This window comes from Dysidea avara, chromosome 6 (assembly GCF_963678975.1).
Source record: "Dysidea avara chromosome 6, odDysAvar1.4, whole genome shotgun sequence".
Taxonomy (NCBI): domain Eukaryota; kingdom Metazoa; phylum Porifera; class Demospongiae; order Dictyoceratida; family Dysideidae; genus Dysidea; species Dysidea avara.
Window position 1 is genome coordinate 10,793,022 of NC_089277.1, and position 9,786 is coordinate 10,802,807.

A 9,786-nucleotide genomic window follows, 5' to 3' on the forward strand; every position below is an offset into this window, starting at 1 on the left:
AGAATTTAATTATTTTTTTATTTGGCAGAATTTTCCACTGCCTGCCTGATGCATTCAGTCAAGCATAGCAGAAAGCTGGGTAGAGCTACAGCCCTACTTCTTTCATGAAAACGTTTCAAATTCACTTAAGAAGAAACCTTTGGCACATTGGTAAACATACAATGCATGCGCTATTGTGTTGCCTTTTATCCTTCTGTACCAGTGAAAGTTCTTCATCAATAGTAGGGCTTCCATCAATGGGCTTAGCAACATTATGCAATATGGTATTGTATAATGTGTACACCCGTGGACACGTGTTGTAGACGTTGCAGTGCTGAGTAAGCTGTCCAAAATCATCAGAGACAAGTGTTTTGTTTTTAGCTAAGTAGCTACTTGCATTTCTGAAAGTTTGCTGTGACTGTACCAAGGTACTATTCACTACATGCAGGTGTGCCAGGATCCAGACTTCTAAAAGGGGAAGCTTAGTGGTAGACTCCCCAGCAATGTTTCACTGTTAAATCTTACCATTTAGGCTTTTAGAAATGCAATTGAAACCTTTAACAGTTGCTTTGGAAGATTTTATTTATTTATTGTTAATCAGCAGGACCCTCCAGGGGTATAATGCTGATGTGCAATTACATGTGTACAATTTCAATTAGTTACTTAACTATATAAGTATGTACAATTATGACAAGTTACTTAATTATATACATATGTACAATTACAATAGTAAACTATAAAAATATATACAATTACGATAAGTTACTTAACTATATACATAGAAGGGGCTAATTTTTGCTTAAATTCTTCAACACAGTCAGTCTCTATAATTTCATCATCTAATCTATTCCATTCTGGTACAGTTCTTGGGAGGAAGGAATATTTATATACATCAATTCTTGGTTGGTAAGGTACTAGTTTAAAGTTGTGTGAGTGTCGGGTCCGTAATACAGTAGATTTAAATGGGAGATAACAGTTCGGTATAATTAATAAATCATGTAGTACTTTATATAGTAAAACTAGTCTAGCTGATTTGTGACGTTCTTGTAGTGTAGGCCATTGCAAGTTTTCAAGGATGTTAGTGATGCTGTCTCTATTATTTCGTCTCCATGGTTGACCTGTGACAAAACGAGCAGCTCTATGTTGGACCATCTCTACTTGATTTATGTTGGTTTGGTGATATGGATCCCATATTGGGGAACAATACTCTAAAATAGGCAAGACAAATTGTTTATATGCTAGCTCACGTAGATGGCTAGGACAATGCTGATAAAGACGATGATTATTTTTAGAGGTGTTTATCACAGAAAGATAGCAGTTTCAAGTGATATTTGAAGTATTATTGCTGTAAGCAAAGGTAGAAATAAGTGTTTTGTCATATAAAATCTTGTAATAAGTGTTTCTTTGACTGATAAACTAGAAAATTTGTCAGCAGTTAGACTCAGTCAGGCATCTACCAAATGGGGGTTCCACCCCTTTGAGTCCCCCAGATCTGCCCCTGCACTAGCTGCTTCTCTCGTTCACTTCATCATTATCCAGACTGGTAGCATACTTTCCTTCATGACTTTCTTTGTGTTTCTTCACATGATGTGTCAAGCAAACCACATAGCTATAGCTATATATAGCTAAGTGCTACTATTACCATGTAAACAAAGTTAATGAGATTTCTAAGTGAATACAGTTTAGCAATAATAATTATGTGGTGTGTTATACACTTAGCTAATTGGCAAAGATTTGCTGACTACTTGCACATACCTATATATAGTGCTGTCATTAATTGTGTATTGTGACCAGTTTTGTGAAAAGGGGTCTTCCCATGTACACATTCAATTTACCAACTTTAATGATTCATAGCTTCAGACAGATTGAATGGAAACTAATGAGATCAAATCTGGTCAATAGTTAGCACTAACATTGCTAAATAGATTTTAAGAAGTTTAGTTCTATATTCAACTCCTATATATGGATAAGTGTTAAAGATTTGTTTTCTAAACTCCAGTTAGATTAATTTGCACTACTCTACAGTGTGTTTAGTGCATGGTCATGAACTTGCAGAAAAAGTTCACAAACAAGTATAAGAAAAAATTAGGAATTTTAAACTAGAGTAGAGACAACATAGTACCAGATAAAAAGTGCTAAAACAAGCTGGATTGAAGTAGTATGTAATGTCCAATTGCTGTAAAACAATAAGAAGCAAATATCCCTTCTGTGTGTTTCAATCTCCATAGCACAGTAGGGATACTTGCTTCTTATTTTTTTACTGCAATTGGACATCACATACTACTCCAATCCAGCTTGTTTTAGTACTTTTTATCTGGTACTATGTTGTCTCTACTCTAGTTTAAAATTCCTAATTTTTTCTTAGTTATGACTTGCAAGCATCAGCCACACACCATATTGTTACATGCATGTATATTATACTGATACAGGGAGGATTATTTCAATGTGTACATTAGAGACTTCTGAATTGACTAAGTTCCTTATAAGGTGCTTAAGCTGATTTTGTGTCACTTATAGGTGTAATATCGAATGTATTTCATGTGTGCTTTGTATGCAATATTATATACACATGTGTAGTGATTTGTTAGAGCTATCATTAAACTTCTATTAACAAAAGATTTCACTATACACTATGTGGTCTATACTAGACATGACATTGATGGTCTGGTGAACTGAAAGGTGTTGATGATGAAACAGTGACACTTGATTCTGTTGAAGCAACAGAAGGAGGTGGCTAAAATCATACAACAGACAAGAGGCTGGTATTTCTATGACCACCACAGTTCAACTGATATTTTATTTTAATATGTACACAATGATTTTCATTCTGTTGGATACAACTTCCTGTGGTGTGAATGGTTTACCATAGCTATTAACAATGGAAATTGTTGTTATGGACACTTTGAAATTTGCTTGACACAATATCTGTTCCATTAAATTTTAAGGCAAAGATATGATACTATAAAGTCATCACATAGTCAGTGATGACTCTATACCTGACCTACAGGAGTAGGACATATAGCACGACTTTTTGTATGGCAATTTGAAGGCTTGTCTAAACCTTATGCTAAAAACATGAAAAATGCTAACAATGCCAATCTATACTGCAAGATTCTTCAAAACTTATTTTTCAGCAGGGTGATGTCTATGTACATGCATATAGTTGATGTTGTGCATGTATGTAATCATGATGTACAAGTTGAGGTTACAATAAACTTGATGACGTGGAAATGTTTAAACACTGAGTGGTACACATGAGTTATGTAATGTCAAAATACAGGAGGAAATGAAGCAATACAGTGTCTCTGGGAATATGTGCATGGAAGATTCATAGGGTTCCTGGATCCATGGAACCCTCTTTGGAAGATCCTTAATATTTGTAGTGTAAGCTGGTCATGATGACAGTTGGTAACTGGAGAAGTTCTCAATTGAAGAAATCCAAACTGCTGAAGGCATAGCTACATCCATAAGCAAACGTTATGCTTTTGTGTAATGCAATCCATCTAAGCCATAATGTGACAAAAACCAGGAACATGAGCACAACAAATACACTCTATATATATATATCATATAGGTCATATCTCAGTAACGGAATAATTTGTGACCAGGCCTGCAAAAACAGGACATGTGTACACATAAAATTTGCCTACTTTTTTAAGCTTTCAGCACTGATAACTTTTTATGCTACTGTGCTATGGTCGTGCAATTTTAACCTGCGTTAAACATTTAATTGGCTGTAAAAATTATATATAACACAACTTGCAGAATACAAATATTCTATTCCAGCACCAAGATATATATGATCTGTTATGTGACAGGTGTAGTTTGTGCACACATGTCCTGTTTTCGCAGGCCCAGTCACATATCCATATTTGGTGACACTTGAAACTGCTACATCAGCATCTTCATACACAATAAGTGTCTCTAAAAATAGTAATTATGTGACATTTTAAAGTAACTTCTAAAGGCTTCACGATCAGTTGCATTTCTAAAGGCCTAATTTTAAGGTTTAACACATAATAAATATTGCTGGAGAGTAATTATAATGTTACTGCTAGTTGGCTATATAGATTGAAGCTACAATTACCATGTTCCAGAGTGGAATCTCCTTTTAAAAGTCTGGATCTGCCACTGTAGACCTGTAGGAGAGATTGTTAGAGGAGGTGGCAGTATGAGATTTGCACTGGCATCTATAAAAGGCTGAAAATAACATTAATTGCCACAGCATTATTTATAAAACATGTAAATAGAAGTCATGAAAATGAACTGTTGATTCTCTTAAACTCATTAAACCAAAACCAGCTCACTTATCAGTCAAAGAAATATTTATTGCAAACACTTATAGTAGTAAAACAGTCATTTTACTATTGTTAAGGTCCTATAATATATGCATCAGCTCAGGTTAGCTATACAGCCAATAAAAGAATGAATTAGATGCTGTATAGTAATTAGAGCAAGATAATTAAATGATAAATTGCAATTGTGTGTTGCAAAAAATGTTTTAATAGCTTTTCAATGCAAAGATCATTCCATTACACCTATAATGAGGTGCTAGTAGCTTATGATTCAGTCAGACAGTAGAAATTCAAATTTTCACTGAGTGTAGTTATCAGCACTACGAAGTTCCACCCACAATTTATGCATGATTAATATTATTTTCTACTAGATTTCTTTACAAGATTTACACATATAGTGAGGTAGCTTTGATTCCTTAAAGAGATTACATGCATGTTATATACATCTATATATGGTCTGGTCAATCTCTGTAGTGAACCAACCAGAATGTCCTTATTCTTGTGATGCTTGGCAACCAACAGGATCAGCCTCATGACCGACTGTCACAACATGATGAAATGTAAGTGTTGTGTGTGGCTACTGTGTTGTGTTTCTCCTGTTGTTTTGACTGATCTAATAATGTATTTTTACTGGTATGAAAAAACAAAAACAAACAAACTAGTAAACGTCACTACTAAATGTAGTGAACGTCACTACATTGACCACCAAGTAGTGACATTCACTGCAAAAAGTATTGAATGTCACTACTCAAAAGTAGTGAGTATTGTGGCAGCCATTAGTAGTGAGCATTCACTACATTTACTAATTTTTTACAGTGTATAATAAAAGGCTACAGCTGCTGTCTGTATAAATGATTAAATGACCTCATCAACTATTTTATTATCTGGTACACTACACTCACTATACATAAATGCACTAAGAAATTCCCACACTGTTTACATGCAATGTAATGAATATATCAGGTGCTTGTATTGAAGGATGTAATGTACATGGTTACTCTATTATTTGACACATGCTAGGTACCAGTGGCTACATACTAGTATGATCATTTTAAAGTAATTGGAATGATGTGCATCTATAAGCAGTGACTGTTCTATTCCTATTGGTTAGGAGTGTTGTTGTAATTATTCAAATGTAATTCCATTGTTAGCTGTCAACTCTCCCACCCATAATCTAGGGTGTAGGGAGGGGATTCCCAAGGGTTTCAGAACTGAAAGCCCTTCGAAATTTGGATTTGTAACAGTAACTAGCTAACACCAGTTTGGCAGCACAAAAGTGAATGAGTAACAGCATCAGCATGCAATGCAGCACAACAGTTTATAGTAACACAAAATTTACATTTTCATCTCTCAGGGAAGGACCTACATACAGAGAGGACATAAACCCAAGATACTGCAGTCACCAATACTTTAATAAAGCAGTCAAGTATACAGGGATTTGTGGAGTTCATGCAACATTACAATTTAAGTGCATGCACACCTGGATCAAGAAAACAATTGAGTTTTGTTTACTATTTGAGCACCCCAAGTAACCAGACATCTATTTTGGATAGTGGTCGTTCTTCAGGATGTCAGAAAAAACAAAAATTGGCAAGTTATATAGTTAAAGTAGCCATTGTGACAAATGTATGCATGCGCTTAAATTTAAAAATTGCAAGAACTCCACAATTTCCTGTACTGTAATAGGGCATTCATGTAAATATCTAAGTAGCTACTAACAGATTTATCAATGTAGAAAATGATGTAGAATGTTAAATTTTGGGGTCTTCATTGAGTGCAGCATTATAATGTGGTGATACATGAAAAGCTGAATATGAACTTTTACTGATAGTCCACATGTAGTGCTTTAGTCATTATGATGTGAATACAATAGTCCTTGATCCTGTATTTATATTATGTACTTACGAAAGTGTACAAGACACATTCTCGATACACTATATTGTAGCAAAATATTATATGCTTTGGTTGTTTACAAGTCATCATCCCACTAACGATAATGGGTTTGTGTTCACTTGGACTTCCTATAGATGAAAAGACTTCATAAATTAGATCAACCAGTGGGTAGCTAGACAGCTACGTATTTTGTAACCATAATACACTAACTGTCATTGGAAAAACATGATCTGGCTTCCTTGGGTTTACCACAAATATATTCACAGCACTATCTAATCAAACAGGATTCCAATACCAAAGTACAGCAGAATTTTACAGCTTCATTTTGGTGCCCAATTGTGCAGATATTCATGGGCTTCCTAATAGTACAATTTTGAAATTCATAGCTTATTGGCAAGTTATTGGCATTAAAGAAGGTCCAAGTGAATATGAACTATACATAGCTGTGTCCCAGGATTATACAAATATTATGAATAGAGTTTTGGATTGAAAAATCCTGGTTATGTCCCTGACAATAGTGTAAAATTGACAATAATCAATTAAATACTATGTAAGTATAAAACAGTGAAACAAAAACAACAAATACAATGCTCTGTCAAGTTTAAACATAATACAAATGATGTACTTTGGGTGACAGAATTCCTATAGGTAATAGAAAACTTTGTGGATCACATGATCTTATTTTACATTCATCAAAGTTATCTCTGATCAGATGTTGTGTCCTGGAAATGATCGTAACATTTGATGAAGTGAATTATTACAACATATACCTGTAACTTGGTGCTAGTGTTACCATAAAATCATGTAATCTCATGTCTTGACTTCAATTGTGGTTTGCCTCTATTTTGAAGTCTATCTCTTGCCCAGCACTTGTGATAATACTTCGCTTGTCCAACTGCTCAGATTTTCTATCATATTTGGAAACTCTACAAGTACTGCATGGGAGTGGTCTGAAAGGTATTACAATTTTTGGGTAAATTTCATACACATACTTGCTATCCTTGAAGAGTTATGCTGACTTGAATTCTTTAAAATCGTTTATCTCAAAACTTCTAATGTGAAATTTGGATCATTTTTTCCAAAATCCATTCACACATGTAGCTATAGTTCATGTGTGCTTTGTACAATGTATAGCATTGGACAACCGACATATAATAAATTACATGTGTTACCTGTGTTATCTGTGATGGTGCATGTTTGTATGCATGTACTACATACAGGGTGTGTGTCTGCCAGGATTCAGTGAAATAGTATGCTGGAATTGTGAAATGGAGAGGTAATTTGATAATTTCACCTAGTACTCACCTCTTTTACCTCCTAGCAAAGACCACCTCTTTATCAAGCCCGTTTTACTTAATGTCTTAAGTGCTTTTATCTTGTTGTTTTAGAGTACATCCCCATAGGATTGTCTTACACATTTTCTGATTATGATACAATAATACTCTCATACAAAAACAGCTTGGCCATACAAAAAAGATGTGTCCATGAAACTAAAATCTGGTGAGGCCAAGAAATGAATGTTAATATTGGTAGTTAACTATAATTTACATAACATCGATCCTTTCATGTGTGTGGCTGCATTCCTAATTAATTTCCTTTAACTCTAATTGGCTAGTAATTTGGTGCTTTGTCAATAGTCATTGTAGAGGAGAAAAAAGTGGCCAAATTATTAGCCAATTATTAGAGATACAGGGAATTAATTAGAACACAAGTCAATGATAAAGGTCCAAACATTTGTAAACTATAGTTAGTTTCCAGTATCAAGAGTTCATAATATAAAAAGTATATTATGAACTCTTGCCAGTATTAACATTCATTTCTTGGCCTCACCAGATATTTATCCTATTAGCTGTCAGTTACTTTTAGTTTCATGGACACATCATTTTGCACAGCCAAGCTGTTTGTGCATGGGGATCTTGCTGTATCACAATCAGATATCACTCTGGCTTTTCTAGTCATGTGGCACACACGTGAACTAATCAATAAAACTGTACTATAGGATACACTCTAAAACAACAAGATAGCAACAATCTAGACATTAATTAAAGCAAAACAGTCTTTATAAAGAAGTGATCTTTGTTAGGAGGTGGTCTATATAAAGTGGTAATCACTGGATGAAATTATGTAAATACTGTTCCATTCCACCATTCCATTCTAGTCCTCTATAGTATTCCATTCCACCAATCCACTATTCCATTCCACTAAATCCACATGCCCATACATAGGTTTTTAGAGCTATCATTAGATTACTGTTAACCATTTCACTACACTACACTTGATCACATGATGATCTAGTGAATTGAAAGATGTTGAAGATGAAACAGTATAACTTGAAGTAACAGGAGGAGGTGACTAAATCATATCACAGAGAACAGGCTGGTAATTTTCATGGCTACCAAAGCTCAATTTAATAATACACATAATAGTTTTCACTCTGTTGTACATATCTGAATATCGTCTTTTGAACTAGTTGCTATGGACACACTGAAATGTGCTAACATCATGAACTATTAAGATAAAGACATGTTTTGGGCCGGGCATGTAAAACAATTATTTTCACTGCTTCTAAAGTGTTAGTGTCTAATACTGGACTAGACAACTCAACTGACATTTTAACACAATTTAGGGTGTAGAATTACTGTAGCTGTACTTGATGACTTGTAGAGAACTAGTTTGTGGAGTATACATATTAAACTGTGAAGGTTAAAGAGTACACAATTTACATGACAAACATCTTGGCTGTCTACCCTTCTGATATGATGTTGATACAGTACCATGATGTAATTCAAAATGTTCTAATGTGGGCCTGCAAAAACGGGGCATGTGAGCATAATAACACACTATATAATTTGCCTCCAATTTTTAATGATTCACAAGTCACAACTTTTATATCATTAAAGCATCAAGTTTGCTTATTGGTACATGTAGCAATACCTTATTCACTATGTGTCAATGACATGTGTTGATCTTTTTCTATGACATGCATTTTATGGTGATAGTTTACAGTATGACAAAAATCTGCTAGCACTATACTTGATGTTTGTGTTGTACTCAAAGTTATACATTATAGGTTAGCTGGTACCTAAAGTCTTTACCATTGTTCACTGTACGTCATATAGATTTGTATATATGCCCTCAATTTGAACAAGTCATTATGTTAGATGGTTTATTAAAAAGACTTACTGTAGTATGTTCAGCAATTATTTATTATATTATGCTATCACATGTACATGTCCAACTGAAAGACTTGCCTGTTGCTTTCTACACCTTAAAAGAGCTGTCAGAAGATCGGTGTTCATCACAGGTGCGTAGCCAGGATTTTTTGAAGGGGGTTCCAGCACCAGCATTGATCATGAGTTACTAGAAGCAGGAGTCTGGGGCCGCTGAGAGACTTTCAATATTTTATATTAAATCAGCAAATTGCTATATTTTATGCAAAAAGTACATTAATTATGATGCATTAAGTGCCCCTGGGATGAAGGTAGTACTAGATAAAGTCACCTAGTGGAAACAGACAGCATAACACATAGAGACACATATAGTAGTCTGTAAGTGATGGTTATATCTCACTGTGGTATAGGAGCCATGAATCCACTGATACAAATGACAATCAAAACAA